This window comes from Eucyclogobius newberryi, unplaced genomic scaffold (genome assembly GCF_026437365.1).
Source record: "Eucyclogobius newberryi isolate DKJ021-1_F unplaced genomic scaffold, fEucNew1.0.hap1 SCAF_16, whole genome shotgun sequence".
NCBI lineage: Eukaryota > Metazoa > Chordata > Actinopteri > Gobiiformes > Gobiidae > Eucyclogobius > Eucyclogobius newberryi.
Genome location: NW_027315790.1, coordinates 11565587 through 11585795, shown reverse-complemented (window position 1 = coordinate 11585795; position 20209 = coordinate 11565587). Strand labels below are relative to the sequence as shown.

Below are 20209 nucleotides of genomic sequence, written 5' to 3'. Positions count from 1 at the left end.
CCATGTAATATTTTCTCTTATAGTTAAAGAACAAATATTTAAGTTTGATGCTGACCCTCTGTTTTATCTTTTCTCTTTCAAGTGGTAATGAATCTCATAGTAACATGGGCAGTAGAGAATCTCATTGAATTATTCTTACTAAGTACAACCACGTGAAAGTAGGAAATATATTTATCAACTGCAGTGAGAGAATTGAATGAATGAATGCGATATTGAATGCAGTAGTAGTACACTTACCCAATCCCCTTGCTTAAGGCAGAAAGGCCACCAAACTTTACCTTATGCAGAACTGTCTAAATGCAAAGCAAAATGTGAAAAGCTAAGAAAGCGGTTTTGAAGATAGGAAAGCACAAAAAGTACAGATGTTTAATGGTACTAAAAAAAGTATAGACACATTAAATGAGACAGAAGAACATGTTACAATAAAACTGCCCAGAATACAATAATCTTGATACATTTGGGCTTTGCACTTGACTATTTCAATGCCTATGTGTCTGTTTAAAACCCCTGCTCCTTTGTTGTCTCAGAAAATAGATTGAATAGTGTCTAAGCTTTAACTGCATTCACATGTAAACAAAACCATTATAATGAAAAACAATGAACAGTACAAAACTTTGATTTATTATATTTGTCTTATCTGAAACATTGGGTGAAATGAAGATTCTTAAATGAGGGACTGAATGCTTTCTGTCCTCAACTGAGTAAATTATTTTCTTTCTTTCTTTTGCCATCCATCTGTGGATCCATATAAAGAAATTTGGCTGAGTGGGCAGGCTGTTGTGTAAATAAGCAGCTCTTGGTGATACACATAGAGAGAGATGGATTTGAGCTTGTGTGTGAGACCAGATTATTTCAGCAGGATGGACGGATGGGGTTCCTGTATTAATCCTCCTGCTGCTGCTCCTGCTGTGTGAATGAGCCGTTGGGACTGTGCATCATATCAACAGAACATGCTCTTACACTGAGGCACACTGTTGGGTCTTAGAATATTAGCAAAGTGCAGAATACAGCAGTAATATAAATAAAAAAACACCTCCAATTCCAGCTCATGGGCCAAAAAAAGAAGTCTGAAATCTGTGCTAAACATGGATACAAATCAAATAAATCAGTGCTGGATCTGCTTATGAGAGTTCATGCTGTACAATATGCTCACGAGGCGTTGTGCCTTATTGTTGTGGCAAGTAAATCTTCTTTGTGTCTATCAAATCCAATGGGAAGGTCAGACCCCCAGCAAAGCCATTTGTCTGTGGACAATTCAATAACTATGAATTATTAATACTAGGCTATTGTTCCAAGAGAGTCTGGCTTTTGTCTTTAAACAGTGCAAATAACAAATGCCCTGTGTTGAAGTTATTGCCACATTCATTAAAAAAAGGCCCTTACAAAATAAAATAAAACATCCTATCATTTTTGAATTTGTAGTAGAAAAAGAAAGAGAATAAGTGACATTGAAGTTTGCGGTTGTGCGGCGCATTGCACGCGCGCGTGCTGCGCCCGGGCAGGACACTCGAGGGCGGGTGCAGCCTGGCCCTACCCCGCGCTCCGTGTCCTCTTTGTGGCATCATCGCGGCCGCCAGCAGACGGCAGGAGCAAGGAGGAAGTGGAGCGACCATCCGCGGCATCTCAGGGAGGGAAACACTGCTGACTGACAGACGGACAGACGCGCTCACAACGCGCTCACGCACAAACTCCCGGACACAGATCCAGAAGTGTCACCGCCTCGGCAGGTTCGCAAATCACGCATGGCGACGATCCTTGTTGTTGTTCTGGTCCAGAGCCGCACTTCTGCCGCCGCCGCCGCCGCTGAGTGTCTGTAGATCGGCTGCAGTTTGGCCCATGTCTCCGTCACTGCAGCGGGAGAGAAATACGCAGTTTGTTTCCTTTGTTTTGCCTCTTTTCGCGTGCGTTGAGTGAAGCGAACTGTCTTTTTTGTTGTTGTCGCGTGGAATCGTTGTTTAAGCGCATCTCATTAAGCATCGCGTCGTTTCAGTTCAGAAAAAGTCAGCGCTGCGCTTTGGCTGCGTCGGAGGAGGCGATAAAGTGTGTTAAAGCGCATTGCTCTTTTTTTAAATGTGTTTTGTTTGTTGAACGCGCCGTCAGACAATCACCGGCGACAGTGATGATATCAGCTGCTCTCGTGCGCTTGCGGATGGATGAGTGACGCGTAAAGTGGCGCTGCGTTAACGGTGTTTTCTTCCTCCTCCGAAGCGAATTAGGCGCGTTTTAGCGGCGCTGCGTCGAACTTTAGCCCGAACCCAGCTCGTTGACACTTCTCGTCCCCTGCAATCGGCAAACACGGGACGGGTGGTTGCAGTGTTGTTTGTTCCAGCACAATTTCCCCCTTCATCAATCTGCAAAGTGTTGGCTTGTGGCTAACTTGGTTTAGCTTGTTTAACGAGTTCCCAAAGCGGCGCGTGAGCATCCTTCTCATGCGCAGAGAGCGTAGACGCGGTCTCTGTTTTGGCTCTGTTATGTAGCCTCCATATGTCACTTTATACTTCACTTTATAATTCACTTTATTTGCTCTGTTGTTCCGTAATGAGTCTTTGGGAAGTGGACTGTCATAAAAGCCCCTCCAGTTGATCACGCAGCATCCAACGTGTCAAAGCGACACATAGTTTGGGGCAATAATTCTCTTATGGTGTTGATTTAGTTTAAAACGGCCTTAGAACAGGTGTAAAACTCATCATAGTGGCATATTATTGTTAATCATATGGCTTTTGTTGTCAAGTTTGGATGTGGCTTTTTTGTCCTTTTATATTATATTATTCTTTGGTACTAATTTCCTAAATGTTGTTGTTTTTTAACTTCTTGCAGTGTTTGTCCTTTGCAGTTGAAGTGTTTCCGTTTCAATCCTTTTTTTTATTTATTCAGATTTAGCCTATAGATTTCCATGTGCTTTACTGTTGGTTTTGCCAAGTTTGATATTTAACATTGTATTTTCCTGTTACTTTTTGCTTTGTCCCTTGGTTTAGAGTCAAGGTTTAAAACTTGAAAAAGACATATTTTCTGCGGTGATGGTATTGTGAAAAGAGTCTCACTAGAGTCAACAAACGTTTACTGCCCTGACTTGCAGTGAACAGTGTGCTGCAGTCTTTTGTCTTAAGCACTGCATCCTCAGCCGGAGAATCCCATTACTGGAAAGAGATACTGTGGATCTCGGAGTGTTTAGGAGCGGGGTGGGTGCCATTTCTCACCCGCTTCCTCACTTGCCTCCTTTCCTAGTGTGTGCGTTTGACACTGCCTGCTGTTTGGCGTCGCTAAGTGTAACCGTAGCACTTTTTTCATATCTTTTCCCCTGACAGGGCTATTCATTTACAATGTTTATTTCTTGTTTGATTTTTCACTCATTTCTATTTCCCTCTCTTCTCTGGGGAAAATTGAGGTATGTAAATTGTTGTGTGCACATTTAACTATCAGTCTATCTTAATTCACAATTTCCTTTTTTGTTACAATCTCCGACATGAAAGTAAAAAGGCGCAAAAAAAAACTTCAAAGCTTCTCGTGCTGTACATTTTTCCTTGAGGCTTAAGAGTGCACATAAAACGTGTGACATGTTAATGTATTGGCATCGACACTGGTCTACCCCACAAAGTCTGAGGAATAAAGTCTGGCGGTAATGCAACACTTGGATGCCAACCGCCATAAAACAACAACAACAACACAGTCTGGGGCTGGGTTCATTTGCAGTTTGCAGTGAGATGTATGTTGCCTGTCATAATTGCTCCCTGTGGAATGGAGTTTAATTGAAACAGCAGGAAGGGTGCGATGAGGAGGTGCCACAGAGTCGGACACGTTTAGGAGGGTGAGAAGGAACCTACAGCTCCTGCCATCCTCTGCTCTCGAGTTGTTGTACCGAAAAGATGTATCACGCTGTTTTTGTTTCTGCAATACTACTAATAATACTGCTAGACTCCTACTGTCCTCTCAGTATGCTTCCAGTTAGATTGAAATATCTTAATTGAACTCATTGAATGAAATCTGGTGCGAATTAGTTGTTGAAATGCGTTTGAAGTGAGGGGAAGCATTTTGCCTTCACAGCTTTCTTGTATTCTAGGCCGCTGATTTGTTTTTGTTTCCAGAACGTTGAACCCTTTCTAAGTTGACTAAATTGCAGAGCATCCTTGTGCTTGTTTGCTTTTAAAGTCCAGACTTCATGTGCAGTTGGAGCAGCCCCTCCGCTGACCCAGAAAATGATCTGGATCCCTGAGAGCGCTCATTTCTTTTTGCCACATTCCAGTTATGAGAGTAAGTAAATACAGTGAGTGTACTGCCAGCCCTCTCGATGTGAGCTGATGTTTGTGCTATTTAGCATCTCACGCTAAGAACTGCCCCGCTCACTGACACTGGAGAGTAATGACTTGGTTGAACAAACAGCAGTGTTATTCCGATTAGTCCTCCTGAATCTAAGAATCGATATAGAATTAAATTAGGATTTTAGTGCTAGTTTAGTACATGGATTCAACATTGATATGAAAGCTCTTTCGCTGCAACCCTCTACAGTTACAAAAAGTACACTGATCTTTTTTGTGGCATGATATACTATTATTGTATCTTGTAAAGACTGTTATCATATTTGGCGTTGCTGCGTAGTTGCAAGTGTATACTTTTGCATCTAACTAACGACAGCTGTTCTGAGCTTTTGCGAACGTATCCTAGATGTCAACATGTATGATTTATCGCGCACGAGTTGCAGGGATGTGCAGATTTCTAATGCTGTGTAGACTGCTGTGTCAGTTTTTGCTTCTCCACAACGTTTGTCTGTGTCACTCTCTCTGAGGCTCCATGCTGGTGTGTCAGTGTGACCCAGGTGCTATTCTTCAGCACCACCTAATTACAGCCTGTCTTTAGTGCATGTTCTCATCATCATGTGTCTTTCTGTGCGGGTCACTGCTCCATGTTCTTATTGTTATTTCAGAGGATGTTTACCTGTCTGCCAGTTTATCTCTATACAGCTGATTTATGGAGCTGTTTTAATAACAAAGCAACCAATTCATCCTGAAATGCTTTGAAAAATATATAATGTAAAAACTACCAAGACTCAACCGTGTGCTACCCCAACTTTGAGCCAGCATTGTCCAAGGATGTCAAGATTATTAGGTTAATCGATAATTGTGATTATTATGGTCCCAAAGAACCAAAAAAAGCGTTACAATTTTGGAAGCAAAATTAAGTTGTTTTAGTCCAATCTATTGCCCCCCCAAAAAACTTTTTGTCTGGCTTTTTTGTCATATTTAAATGTATTTTGTCTTTCAGAGAGTTCAGTTTCATAAAACCAGTCACAAAATTGAGGAATAGTAACATGTTAAACAAGAATGAAACAAAATTAAAGCTTTCACTGTTGTTTCGAAACAGTCTCAATAATCCTGAATAATCGTTTAATCGTGATGTTTTTTCCCCCACTATAACACTTAGTAAGATAAGATAAGATAAGATAAGATGATCCTTTATTGTCCACACATGGGGAAATTTCATTGATACAACGCAGTAGATACAGAGGAAAAGGACAGATCACAGAATATAGGAAGTTTAAAAAACACTCTCAATAGAAGATCTCTTATAAACAAAAACTCCTATAGACAAAACCTCCCATTTCCCAACAAGGGATGGAGGGGAAAAATTAGGATGTCCGCCGGGATAACGTGACGATCTCCGGGTAAGACGATGGTTTTCCGCAGTTTCATGAGTTCCTCCTTTGTATAAACGCACCGGCGATCCATACGGCGGCTGTGGCCGAGGAGCGCGGTGGGGCCGGGGGGGCTAGCTCAGAGCTAGCGCACATCACGACGACACAACGAAAAACACTCAATAATCCAGCCGAACAAAGTCGAAACAACAAGTAACACTAATATCTTGACATCCCTGGCATTGTCTTTGAGCTGCTCTCGTTTGTCTCTTCAGATTTCATCGTTTTTAGTTCCAGGACTTTAGGACAGAACTTCTTTCATTTCCTTCACTACACAGCATTCTAATGTCGGCAGATCTTGTTTTTAGCATAAGTCAAATTCCAATGTTCTTTCTTAACGCATCAAGCGAAAAGGTGGCTTTATTCCACTGGACAGCCTGACGGACTCTAGAGTTTGAAGAAGCTCGGGTCCTGAAGACTTAGCAGCAGATGCCTTGGGGCTTTCTGTGTTTCTATAAATGCTGCAAAATCTGCCTCGAGGAAAAACCTTCTTTTGGCATTCTCTAACGAAACAAATGTAAAAGAAAAGCTTAAGATGACACAGTCTAAATCATGTGTATGTTGTGGTTATGTATACTCCAATCATCGACCTTCCCTACCCCTGTATTTGAAACATGCACAGTCTAATGATGGTTTCAAAATGATCAGTTGATGAGAATGGACGGCACGTACGGATGATTGCACATTTGCTCAGGTGGACGGACGAGTCTGAGTGATTCTGAGGTTCTCTGGAAACCTTCAAATCCACTTAACCGCACAACTGAAGTACAAGTATGTTAGCTCTTCTAACGCATTTGCTGATACATTAGTAGAAATCTCAGGTTATGGCAAGGTTAAAGTACAATTCTAATGATCTTCTGTGGATAGTCATAGTTTGTTTTTCTCTTTCTTTACACCTGCCTAAACCTTTTTCGCAGTATTGCATATTCTTTAGGAGGCAATGTCATAGATGTGAAGTTACACATAGTAAAATGTAATGCATAATTAATGTGATTAAAGTTAACACATATTCATGTGCAATTACTGTCCATGTGGGACAATAAAGGAATATCTTATCTTATCTTATCTTAAGATGAACTCATTCTGTCACAGCTCAGGTGCACGTTGCTGCACTGTAGAGTTTTCCATTAGTTTGTACCGAGTGTGTGTAAGAGAAGGGGCTCTCATAACATGCCAAGGTCACCAATTCTTGCTCTGTGTAGCAGCGGGCAGTGAGCCTTGAGCTGTATGGCTTTATGTCAGACCAGCTCTTGAGTTTCTGAATACATCAAACCATCAAAGGGCATTCAAAAAACACTGTTAGCTCGTATTTTCTTACAAGCAATTGACACCACTTCAACTAGCACTATCTTTGACTATTGACATGGTTATGCTAGATCCAAACATCAGCTCTTCCCTCAAATACCTTTTTTAAAAGCTTGTGGTGGTTTTAAAGAGCATCTCAGCCGGTGTTTTACCTGTGAGCTTGATTATCTTCCAGTATAGAGGGTTTATGAGACCTCTTGAATGTTTTGCAGCCCAGAATGACCATAGTTTTTACTTCTTCTCTGGACCCCGGGTCTTCCCACACCTGGCTCACACTATCCTTCACCCTCGTATCAGATCATACTCTATCTGTAAATGGATGCGTGTGAGTTGTGGTCACATCTGAAGCTTGTCCCTCTGCTTTGGTTTTCCCACTGCCGAGAATAAGGGTCCAAGGACAGTGAATGCTCTGGGACAATTCTCCTTTTGCTTGTTTCGCTGTGAATCTTGGTTAATGTGCTATCCCATTGTTTGATTTTCTAACTTCCTGTGGATAAAATCAGCAATTTTCTGAAGCCCTGCAAGGCGACTGCCGTTGAAATGGGATTGAATCGTTTTCGCTATATTTCCCACACCTTAGTCAGAGCATCTCGAAAACTGCAGCGGATCCACTTTTTCACGTTGGATGGATGCCCTTTCTCCCGGCCATTCATTTGAGCTTGACAATATAATCATGTACATTTCTTCTGGTGTTTCTTTATGATGCCCCGTCACTGCAACCGATCTCTACTCTGCTCGTGGCACCAGGGACAGATTGTCTTACATGTTCTCCTCTGGTCAATCCTCCCTCTGTTTTCATCTCTGCGTGTTGCTGTTGGCGCCACACCAGCCGTAATCACCGTCACAGCCTCCCTCTGCCTCTCGTCACCTGAGGCACAGCTAAACGGTGAACATATCTGGACCCTCGCACAAGACGAAAATCTAAATAATACGTTGGTAGTCGTTCAAAAATCTACAACGGCGTGCAAGGGCGTCTGGTATAAGCTCTGCCAAAGTGAAAAGAAACCTTCTTTTTGGTGGATTTGAGTCCTGATCACGCCAGTCGTTTGGTTAATTTTGCAGCCTATTGCTCATTTTGTATATTAATCAGCAATGTACAAATTGGTGTTGGTGTATTAAGAGCACTGTTTGTTTTGAGATTGCAAGATGACTAATTATAGCAGCCCATAGTCCCATTGAGTGTAAAATATGTGTTTGTTCATTACCTTCTGCAGCAGCACTAATCAATGTTACGTGAAGCTATAGTTGTTGTGACTCATTTCAGTTATTTTAAGTTTTTTCAAATGTGTGACTTGCTGGTTACAATCTTCCCTGTTGTGTGGCAACCAAGTCTGAGATGAGCATTCACTGCGACTCTGGATGTACAGCAGCTATTCTTAAAAGTTATGACTTACTGCCGATTATAAATGGACCTATTACTGGATTTAGTGGATTAGTATTAAGTCTTAGATCAATGTTATGCGTGTACTTTCTTTCAGCTGCTTTAAAATGGCAAAATACTATTCACGGTACAATTAACAGCACACTTGAAATGTCATTGTATGCAATTTTAGTGTTATTGTGAGAAGAAACTTTCATTCACATTGTTTACTATATTGCCATTCAGCTTTATTAAATCCACCTTTCTGAATGATAAAGTAATTGATACACCAACAGAGAGATTAAAAAAAGCACTTGCATTGATTTCTTTTGGGAGTCTGTTTTGAATTTGCTTGACATTTTTTGGTAATAAAGCTTTTAATTCTTACGATTATTGTGACCAGAATAATCCCGATTATTGATTTTAAGTGATTAATCCCTAAAGCAAATATAAAAGTTAAAGTGCTTGTTATGTTAACCTGGAAATGAAAAGTTATAGCTGCAGTGTTTTCTACCTTGTAATGTTCTCAGTGGAAAGTGGAACTACCTTGCTAACTCACTAATCCTGCTTTGTATTAGCATTAGTGGTCACAAATCTAAATTTTCCACATTACATGGATACCTTTCAAACTGCCTTGTTGAGCTATATTTCACAATTCTTGTCCATGTGGCCACATTTGAGCTCCACACGGTCCCTTATTGGGAGAATGTGTGTATTGTAAAGGCAGAATAGTGGGTTTAATGTTGCCTTCGGGGCTTGTTGCTGTGTCTGCTCTTTTGTTGTCTGCAGGAGAAGCTTAACATGTTTTTTTATTGGCTGTATGGATGTGCGCTTCCAACTTGTCTACCAGCATTTTCCTTACACCAAGACAGTGCGGCATGAGGGCACAGGCACAGGAAATACCAAGACCACTTTAAAAATAGCTAAACATTTTTATATGTTTTAGAAAATGGTAAAGAAATTGGGTTTTGAACAAAGCTTGAGCCACATCCTGTTGATGCCATGTAGTTACTTCCTGCCAAAAAAGGTCAGCCCTTGATCACCTCATGCTGGCTGAGTAAATGTGTTGAAACATGTTGTGTCCCATACAGTGAATAAGAAGAAGAGAGAGGAAGGGGGCTATGCTCTGTGCAGATTACATCATTTCCAGTGACATCGTACCCACAGCAATGAAAACTCTGGCCTTAAGGAATGCCCTCCTCTAGTGTTTCTCCAGCCTGGACAGACTACTTTTTACATGGAAGTAGCCTTCAAAACAACCACAATTGGTGTCTTTGAGTTCACTGCCTTCAAAGTTCTTGTACCATTAGTTAGAGTACAGATAATCTTTAGTTTTTTTCAGTCTCAGGTGCTCAACCATCTTTTTGGCTATTAGCTTGTTGTAGTAGTATCACTACTTTTACCTCTTCTATCAACAATTATTATGGGAAGAAACGTCAACATTTAAATTCTTTTCACGATTATTGACACAATGTCCAAATCAACAGTGAAATCCAAGTAGATCAGTATTCGTCTAGAATGTGACAAATTTTATGAACTTTCTGAAAGAAAAGTAAAGGGAATTTAACATAAACAGCAGCATAAAGAACACTTAACATTATTATTATTTCTTTTTTTACAATTATATTTTGAACTTAAATGGACAAATTATCAATTTACCGATCACTCTTGACATCCCTAGTAATAATACTACTACTACTACTACTTCTACTACTACTACTACTATTACTACTACTATAATTAAACATTTAAGAACCCTCAAAGGACCAAAATGATGACTCCATTTAGATGTTGTGACCACCACAGAATGAGCCCCCACCCTTGGCTTAACTTGACAATAATAAAGCAGCCACAAGTGCACTCCAATGAGAGGCTTCAGTGGGCTGGGTTTGGACACTGGTGAGCGATGAGTAAAGCAGTAGTGTGGACTTTCAGTAAAGACATGGGATGCTGCTGGTTGTGCTGGAGCAGAGCGAGAGACTGAGGTCTGTAAATGAAAGGCTGAAGTAAAACTGTGGGCATGGAGCATCTGGTAAAGCATTGTGGTGAAAGGGTGTGGCACAAGCTCACAAGGCTAAAATAAAGTTGGCAATAATATGTTTGCAAAGAAAGACTGAGTGGGAATGCATGCGTTTGGAAAAAATATTCAGCCATGCAGATACTGGACGTTTGTACTAACTAAAAGTACAATTTAGTGTAAACAAATCTGTTATGGAAGATATCTATTTTCTATGTTTGTTTCTTCTACTTCTTAGCTTACATCACCAACGTTTACAAGATGAAAACGTGAAGAATTACAACAGGTTTGGGCCATACTGCACATGAATGGATCACTGTTTTGAAAAAGGAAATCTATTTGAGGAAAGACTATGCTTTTTTGCTCAAGGGTTTATTATTTGCTTTTGTATTTAATTGTAGCGCAAAAAATGTATCCTTTGTGAGAATATAGTTTTGTATTTATTTACTCTGCACTGCAGTGTTATGGATGGGTGCTTTGGCGTGCTCCTGCTGCTCCCGATAGCAGTGCTCCCAACAGTGCTGCCAGTCAGGGTGGCGGCTGAGCAAAGAGCACCCAGCATGTATCCAGCAGCACCCCAGAGACATGTGCCTGTGTTTGTGTGGCGTAGTAAGTGATGTATGTGCACAGCTGGGGGTCTGGTGAGGGAGGGGACCGAGGACAGCTGCTGGAGCCAGGCCTGTGTGCAGTGAGCAGGGACTGACCACCACAGTGACTCCATTGTTCCCACGCACTAGAGCCACTGACAACATGACTGAAGCCTCTCATACAGAACGATGAGCCCTGAGCTGAGGCTGACGCGACAGTGGCCACGTGGCAAATATTTATGCGACATAGATTAAAGCCAAAATTCTTTTGCTCTTTTTTCCCTCCTCAATAAAGTGCATTTTAGACTGTACACAATCGTAAATTAGGGCCAGACAATTTTTTCAAATGGATTTAATTGTTTTCAGATTGCAATGGTCTATTGTCCAATCCTGTTTGGAGAAGAATTCAGACTTTTGAGGGACATTTTTTTTTAATGGCACTGATTATTGGTCTCTGTTTACGACTGCTTTTATATTATAATATATTATTTGTTTTTTAAAAGATCAAATCAACAATGATTATCAATGAGAAGATAATCTTGTATCACAAAGCCTCAAGAGGTTCATTCATGTGCTCTGTGTCGATCCGAAAGACGTGGATAATGCACCTGACAGACAATCAGAAGCTTTGCACCAAAGTGTTGAGACCACAGGCTGGTCTACAATGACCAGAAGCTCTTTCAAAAATGCCTTGAAAACAAGATACATTTCTGCTCACAAGCCTAATTTTACATAAGGACAATCTCAAACTGTCACGTCTACACTAAGCTGAATGCAGCTTGACGCTGAAGTAAACCAGCCTTTAGGGGAGGGAGGCATCAGAAATGCCCCTGGTGCGGCAGATATGCATCTTCTTGCAATGCAACATCAATCAAAATTAAAGCCGCGGTAGCGGCGATGATGGCTCTCGCCTCGCCCGCGCGACCATGTTTTCTGCTGCGTTTTGCGGCATACCAAACGACGCTCAGTAATTCACCATTGATGATTGGGTAGTTTGAGATTGAAATAGTTTGTTCTGTCAAATTGCAAGATTGTGCTGATCGCAGACCTGAGCAGGGAGAAAGAGAGAGCCGCGGTGACCCGCGACTTTTCATTGATGTTCAGGGGGTCAAAAATACCCCGAGTTGTGGCAGAAAGAATAAAGTCTAAAGAATAAAGCCTAAAGAATAATAATTCTGATGCTAATGCTAAGGCCACGGCACGAGAGGAAATGTCCCATCAAAATAAAAGAGGAAGAGGAAGTGAAGGCATTCATTGCACCCCTGCTGGCCAATAATGAAAATACACAATATCTGTAATGCACTTTTTTCATGGCGTCTTGAGGAGAATATAAACCATGAGTTTCAAACAAATCAGACAATGTTGAGTTTTTCACACAATGGGTAGGGGGCGCTATAGAGTAAATTTGTTACATGGTATTCATTATTTCCACTCACCATAAAAACGCATTAGTGAGTGAAATATGAGCTCCGTAGATTAATTCCATTAGGCGTGACTTGTCCTTGAAAAAACAGGACATTTTTTTAGGGCGTGTTACGCGGAGACCATAAGGAATATAAAATGTTGAATTTGTATTAAATTTCAATGTCTCTATATGCAAAAAGTGTTGTTTTGAGCTCGATCGGACAAAAAAGCCTAGGACCTAGTACAAGTACGATTTTGGGGGGAAAAAGTCAAACGTGGCGGTGCCACTTTGATTCAACATGGCTGACTTCCTGTTTATCCTGCCAGGGGTGTTTTACTCGTCAAAGGTCAAAGGTCAAAGGTAGCTCTTTTCACTGTCCCAAGTCTCATGTGCCTAGGCCAAAGATTAAGCATTTCATGTTTTTTCTTTTTTGAACTAGTCGGCACTGTTGCGACGGGCGTTTTCGCAACCATAGCCGATCGTGTCTATGTCCCATGTGTGACTTTCATCAATGTTCAGGGGGTCAAAAATGCCAGAGTTGTGGCAAAATGACCATGAATAATAATAATAATAATAAGAAACCAGGCAAGAACAAAGACTCGTCGCATTCCATTCCATGGAATGGCTCGAGCCAATGAGTGAGATTAAAGGGTCAAGATCTGGAATAGCACTCTAATTTTCCATGCAACCTTTAGCTTGTTTATCATCTATAAGAGATCCCCATCACAATCTCCTGTAATGTCATTTGTCCTGTAGAGTGCCCATTACTTCTGTGATGATGATAGTCCTGTGTGCTGCTATGTAATTGCACTGGCAGGTGCAGCGCGCCTGTGTGCTATAGGCTTATGTAATAGACATCTGAGTTATGGTTCAATACGAGCAGTCATCTCTGCAGGTCACCAGAGACGGCTCCATCTCTTTACTTTTATTAAGCCTGTCTGCTGCCTGTGTCCACAGGAGATTTACCTTTCCCCTCACATTAATCTGTACTCTCTTAAGTGTTTAAATAATTATGACTTGCACAAGCAAAAGACAAAAATAAAGCAACCAAAGAGTGGCTAAGCAGAAAGACGTAGATTTAGTCTAGAATCAAATTATGCCCAAGAAGGACAAACCCAGAAGAAAAGAAGCAACCAGCCAAGTTAAATGCCAACATGATTTGCCATGTTACTTTTAAAAAGTCACCTTTAAACAAGCACAATTTAATGGGTAAAAAAGTTCCCCACTAAATTGTGCTTGTTTAAAAGTGACATTTCTTAAGCAGGTCAACAACCTCTTCAGATCAGAACAGTATAAATCTTTGTTACCCTTGCGCCATCTCTCCTTTTAACGCCATTTAGCTTTCCAATGATTTTTTTAACAGCAGCTCAATATTATGCTTTTTCAGCGTCTTCCTCTGAGCATCACGGCCATTTAGTTCAAGTAGGACACGTAAAAATAGCCACAAATCAATGGCAAATGTTTTCTATCTCAATCTAGGCTAGCACAGGCCAACAGGGGATACACTGTAGTGGAATAGCAATCTGAGTTGGGCACAGTGACTGGCAGCGTGGCACTTTAGATACGAATATGTTCATTATAGAAATAAGGCTTGTCGCAGCAATTGGGGCTTTGACACAGTTTAAAAGCCATTAAAGAGACAGCAGCAGATTAAGGTTGTGGAGTTACCATAATAGTATGACCTTTTTAGATTATTTCATGCACCAGTGAAGATGTAATCCTTTGAGCAAGAGAGTTTAGCCGAGTAGAATTGCCATTTAAGTAATGTACAGTAATGGCAGTACAATGATAGTGTAGTAGTCTTTGTCAGAGGAGAAATGTAACTAGTATCTCAAGAATAAAGAAGTCTTTTTAAGTATAAGTTACTGCTGTTTTTGTTTTATCTGGTTCACACATTGCTATTTTACTTATTTTTTGAATCACTTTGAAACATTTTTGCTTTCACAATTGTGTGTCCAAATGACGTTCTGAAAGCATTGGTGGTTCTTTGTTTGTTCTCTGAATGAACAAAATGAAAACATGGCCTTGGTGGCTTCACTATCAGTGACAGTGGAATTTCCCTGACCCGGATGCCTCATTCTTTACATCACATGTAACACGCAGCACTCGTCTGCGATGTCTGCTGCCAAATGAAACAATACAGATTGTTGTTCACTGGTCTCATCCAACAAGTGCCATTCGGACCTGAAGACTTTTTTATTTCACAGGAAATATTTCTTTCATTGAGTGGAAAATGAATATAAAAGTGATTTTGTTTTATTTCATAACTGGTTTTAATTTTATAAAACGCATACTATTAAGAAAAATGCAGTTTCATGCTTAAAGTGCACCTAATCTAATTTGTCAGCCACTGCATTGTCCTAATGTGATCCTGCCTCGTCTTTGATCAGGATAAAGACTTCTCTTCACTATCAGATTTCCAGTCATTGCATTATCGTCTTTGACAAAGGCTAATCTGTTTAAACTATGTCTGTGTGTTTTGTGAATAACAAGAAGCTATTTGCCATCTTCCTCTTGTTTTGGTCATGTGGGCATCTTTTTTCAATCTGTCTACTCTGTTTGGTAATTTTACCTTTTTAAGGAAGTGGGATTTCAGTCATGACTTGTTTCCAAACTCTGTGGAAGTGAAAATAGCTCATGTTGTTTTAATGAATGAACACAGTTTTAAGCTAAAAAAAAAGTGCTCTCTTTCTCAATACTCAATAGTTTATTGAGACTAAACCCTCTGAGCGATGAGCAGGAAACAGGCCCGTCTTTCCACAGAGTATTGATTCTGGAAACGAGGTTACAGTTACAGATTGTGAGAACGACACATGGTTACAAAACTGTTGTGTCATCAGTTGCACTAAGCTTCTTTACTGCAGGAGTCTATAGGATTTTTAGGAGATTAAACTCATAGAATTTTAAAAATGTCGCTTTTTCAGTACTTAAAACGGAAACTACTGAATTAGTTCATTTGAACTATTTAACTATTATTATTTAAATCTTTGCCGCAGTGCACATGTACAGCATGAGTTTATAAGCACTTTTTCGTCACGGTAAAGTTAACAATAACTAAACGCAGAGAACAAAACAGAACAAAAGCGCTCCTGCACCTAAATGTGTTGAGGACGGGGAAGATCTAGATATAGCTGTAATTAATAGGCCTCAAATTTAGCTTTTGGAGTTTACCTTTGTCATTAATAATTTGACATTTAGTTAACCAGGAAAGTCCTACTGAGATTTAGATTATTTTCCAGAGTCCAGGCCCCAGAGGGGAGGAGCCTGTTGTAAACGTTTTAGTGGAGACACTCATGTCAACGTAATAAAATACCCAAAAATCAATGGTTTAACAAGGTTTATTTAATTAAACTGTGAATCTGCCTATACAAACTGCATTTTTGAAAAGCATGTGTGATCATTTCTTTCTTCAAACTATCCTCTCTGCTTAATTAACAGATTCATAATTAATAGAATACTCAATCTTATTAAAGATTTGGAATCATTTTGAAGTGAAGGTTAAATCATTCCTCAAATGATAACTCAAATCAATGCAGAAATAAAGTTGTAGCTTAATTAATAGGCTTGACTCACTAGTGGTCAAAATCTCCTTGTAGTGTAAAAGTAGTAAAAGGCTCAGATTTTTTTCTATCTAGCGTAATAACAATGCCAAGAGCTCTATTAGAATAGATGCTTTTGGAAAATGGTAAATTGTCACATTTGTATAGCAATTCACTACCGTCAAGGCACTCAAAACACTTCCCTTAAGTGTCTTGCCCAAGGAAACAACAGCAGCATTCCACTGAGGCAGCAGCGATAGCACCGCAAACCTGTGGGCCAGTAGATCTGACCGCTCTTCCAGGACTGAGCGGGATTTGATATATTTGTACTATTGCAAAACAGATTTTCCCTCCGGTACCGCCCCTTTTAGTAAGTAGTAAGTGGCCGGTGATATAATGCAACTTTCTAAAAAGCTGAAATTTGACATATGTGAATTTGGTTAAACAGTTTGATATAATATTTGAAGCGTTTGAGAACTGTGTGGGAAAAGTGTTTGAACCATGAAGTCAAAAGGTAAATGGTCATGTTTCAGTTTGGTCGTTTGCTTTCTCACTTGTAACAGTGAGCGTATTTTTACCAACACAAGTCATTCCGATTGCGTGGATATGTGGCGTTTATGTAATGCACCCTTTTGGAAATGAGACACACGGTTGTGCTGGAGTAGTCAAGGTCACTGTTGGATGGAGGCGTTCTGTGCTTCTGAATGAGGAATGCTGCTTTTCAGTGTTCACTGTGCATACAGGCGGTCGGACAATGGGCCTATAGACCTGTGCCCATGCCTTTCCCTCACCAACCAATCAGAAGCCACCCTTCATCCCGGCGCCTCGTCACGTGACCTGTCAGAGGCTTTGTGTGGTCCGTACCGTTGCCTTTGTTCCTCCCTCACACACCCTCTGGTCGGGGAGCTGTGAACTTTAGTGGGATGTCCTGCTCCTTGAAGCGTTGTCCCGGGCCCTTAGGTCATTGTGGCGTGCAGTGATCAGTCAAACTCTTATCTCATTCATCTCCCACGTGTTGCTTGGATTAAGATCTGTTTTTCATTCGTGTGCACTGCTCGCTTTGTGTTGTTGATTTCACTCAAAGTTAGTGTGTGGGTTAAAAACATTTTTTCATGTTGGTGAGGGAGGGGGAGGCGTTCTACTATAGACGTCTGTGGGTCATTCAACGATTCAACAATAGTGCAAGGGTTAAGTTCAGTTTAGACAAAAATAGGGATGCTTCGGCTTTGATTATCTGCCAATACCAGATAATAACCGATTCCAGGTTACTTTCCTTAAACCACTTCAACATGTCATAAAAACCTCCTAAAAGATTAAGATCAGAGTAATATAACTGAAATCGGGCTTTCGGCAAGCAGGTATGCCCAGTTGACCCTATTATGTAGGTTCTGATCTTTAAAATGACGTATTGTCTCACGTTTCTATTTACTTTCCTCAAATGACTAATTGGAATATTGGATTTGTTTAGGAAGACGGGGATTCATTTAATTATCCAGTATCGACACAATACCAAAATTGGTGCATCCATTGACAGGAATAGATTGGGACATTCCTTTAATTGTCACATACAATCAAACGATGTGGAGGGTTTGGGGTAATTTGAAGTCAACTGAAGCCCTGCATTCTGGTGTCTTTTGTTTTGTTTTTTGGTGATGGTCAATATTCAATCTCAGCTAGCGTTGTCAAAGGTGTTAAATCACATTGAAAAGCCAAATTGATATTGAAAGTAGATACAGGGACTTGATTTGAACAAGTATTGATACTGAAATCAATAACATTAAAGGAAAATTAAGCTCCAGTCACTCGCGACCCCCGATGGAAACAAGCGGTAGAAAATGAATGAACGAAAGGTATCAAAATTGAGCTTGAAATGTTAGTATTGCGACATTAGCAACAGTTAGCAGTCTGCCTCCTCCACACACAATTTATTCCTAACGACATATTTTCGCATCCATGAATTTCAATCACGTGACTTATTTGACTTCAAACATAAACAAAGTTATGGGTTTTGATCCTTCTCTAGAGCGGGGAGTCTCTGACATTTAAAAGCAGCAACAACTTGACACAACAAACTTCTGGAGACACTTACAACTAAGCTTCTTCATCCCCAAGAGCTCTGCTCACCGGACAAACCCTCAAAGCTTTCAAGAGCACAGACTGATCCTAAAATACTGTTGGAAATTAGGCCGGTTAAAACTGTCTATTATGTTAACATAGCCACACAATAATATGTAACGTAGCATTAGACGGCTGTCTGGAGTACTTTGTGTAAGTTCACTGTAACAGTAACATTTCTGGCAACAAACGGGGTCTTTGTGGATGTTACAGAATAGGAATGCTTTGTTTTGAGACTTTTTGTCGACAGAGCCCACAGTGAATATGCGGTTTTCGTCCTCCAGATGGCAGTAGTGTGTGACGGCACTTCACCCACGAAAGAGCATAGTTTGAACCACCAATATTCCTGTTACAAAAAAACACAGTACAAGTCACTATGGAAAAGAAGAGATAGGAACAGAACGGAACAGAACAGAATGGAATGCCTCTTTCTTTCTTTTTTCTTACAACGTACAACTACAGTAGGTGTCGGTAAATGCACTTTTTCAGTTGGCTACCAACCGCCATTAAAAGCAACGCCACAACAACAACAACGACGGAAAGGAATGCGATGGAACAGAATGCAATGGAACGGAATGTACCTGAACAGAACAGAATAGAATAGAATGAAGCAGACGAAATGGAACAGAATAGAATAGAACGGAATAAAATTGTAGAATGAAAATGAAAACCACTGATATTTCTGTTGATGGGCTGAAACTAATTGCATCACTATTGCACTGGTCCCATGTCACTGTCTGGGTATTTTTGAATTCGCCAAATGTCAACTCAACTTTTGTAATACGGATAAAACATAGAACTTAAGAAAAAAAAAAAACGCAGATAAAGATGAATTTGTATTCACATTTTTAGTGCTATCTCTAGTTTCAGAATCCAGGCTGCTTCTTCATGTTCCCGACTAAGTTGGTTATAGTGGTACAACATTATAGCATTAGAGTCATGGGCCTGCAGCCAGAGCAGCTCCTGTGGTGGAGGCCTCTGGGGACTCCAGTGGCATAGCTGACATTTTTATCTCAACAGCCCACATTTATCTATCGACTCTCTCTCTCTCTCACTCTCTTTGGCTTAGGTAATTTGGGGTTATGGTCTTTATTATCCCTGGAATCTAGAGGCTATAAAACCCTTCTGCTGCTCATCACAGACAATGAGCAGGACATTTTTACTGCACTATTTTTTAAGTAGTAGTTTAAGTACACAGTAAAGTAAATCAATGATCATCGTTTTCTCCCTTTTACTTCTACAAGTGGTATTATGCCAATATTTAAATTCATAAATGTTTCTTTTTTTGTTTTTTTTGTTTTACAATCTCTGAAGTTTTGTGGCTTTGCTTTGACTTCCAAGGCCTCGGGAGGTCGGGTCTTTCTGTTTGAAGTATACACACATTCACCCCATGACTGTGTGGTTCCATCAGCCTAAAACGAGCAGAATTGGCCAATTCTTTTCTGTATAAGAACTTAATAAATATTTGTATTATTCAGGTCACAAAATATTCATACAAAGAACTAAAAGATAATAATCATGATTCATTTTAGAAGCCAGATTAAGTCTATAAGTAAATCTATAGTCTAAAAATAGACCTACATGAAAAGTATTTCGAAAGTTCAATTTGTAAAGCTGGTCACATAATTAACTAAGAATAACAATCAAATATTGTAATTATTTAGTCATTAGTATCTGAATTGAGTTCTACACATTATGAATCTGGACAGGCTCTCGTAGAAAGCAGTCCGGGGGGGAAAGGTCAAACGTCATGACGACTATATGAATTTGATTTATTAAAGAACAACAGGAACAAGCCGTGGAATTAACTTTATATACGTTATATCCATTCAGAGAAAAGCACAAACTTCTTCCTCCTCCTCAAACACAAAGCGATTCTATGTGCACATTAAACAAAATAGTCCGTAAATCTGATCAAATTACGGCCAAAGTAAGTCTGTTGGCGTCACCATGTTTGTTAGGTTTGTCCAACAAATATTGTGAGAATTCATCTGGCTGGCCAAGTTACTTAGTAATTGTGAATAATCGTTAGTGTGTGATGTTTTTTATCACAATAATTGTGAGACTTTGATATTGTGACATCCCTAATTACAACAGAAGCCAGAAGTGTGTCCCCGGTGGGACTGATGAGATTGGGTCAAACACGGAGAACGAATCTCCATACAGGACAGTTAATCGGATGTTCATAACACATC

General features: G+C 40.1%; 1 protein-coding gene across 5 annotated transcripts in view; it reads left to right on the top strand.

The window, feature by feature from the left end:
• Positions 1-1650: 1650 nt before the first annotated feature.
• elmo1 (engulfment and cell motility 1 (ced-12 homolog, C. elegans)) overlaps positions 1651-20209 on the top strand; it is an 83247-nt gene continuing 64688 nt past the window's right edge. For 2 of the 5 annotated variants that reach the window (XM_072447555.1, XM_072447553.1), the window contains exon 1: positions 1653-1727. The gene's annotated coding sequence lies outside the window, so the exon portion shown is untranslated. Of the gene's footprint in view, positions 1728-20209 lie in introns of all 5 variants that reach the window. The other 3 variants (XM_072447552.1, XM_072447549.1, XM_072447551.1) reach the window with 3 other exon arrangements.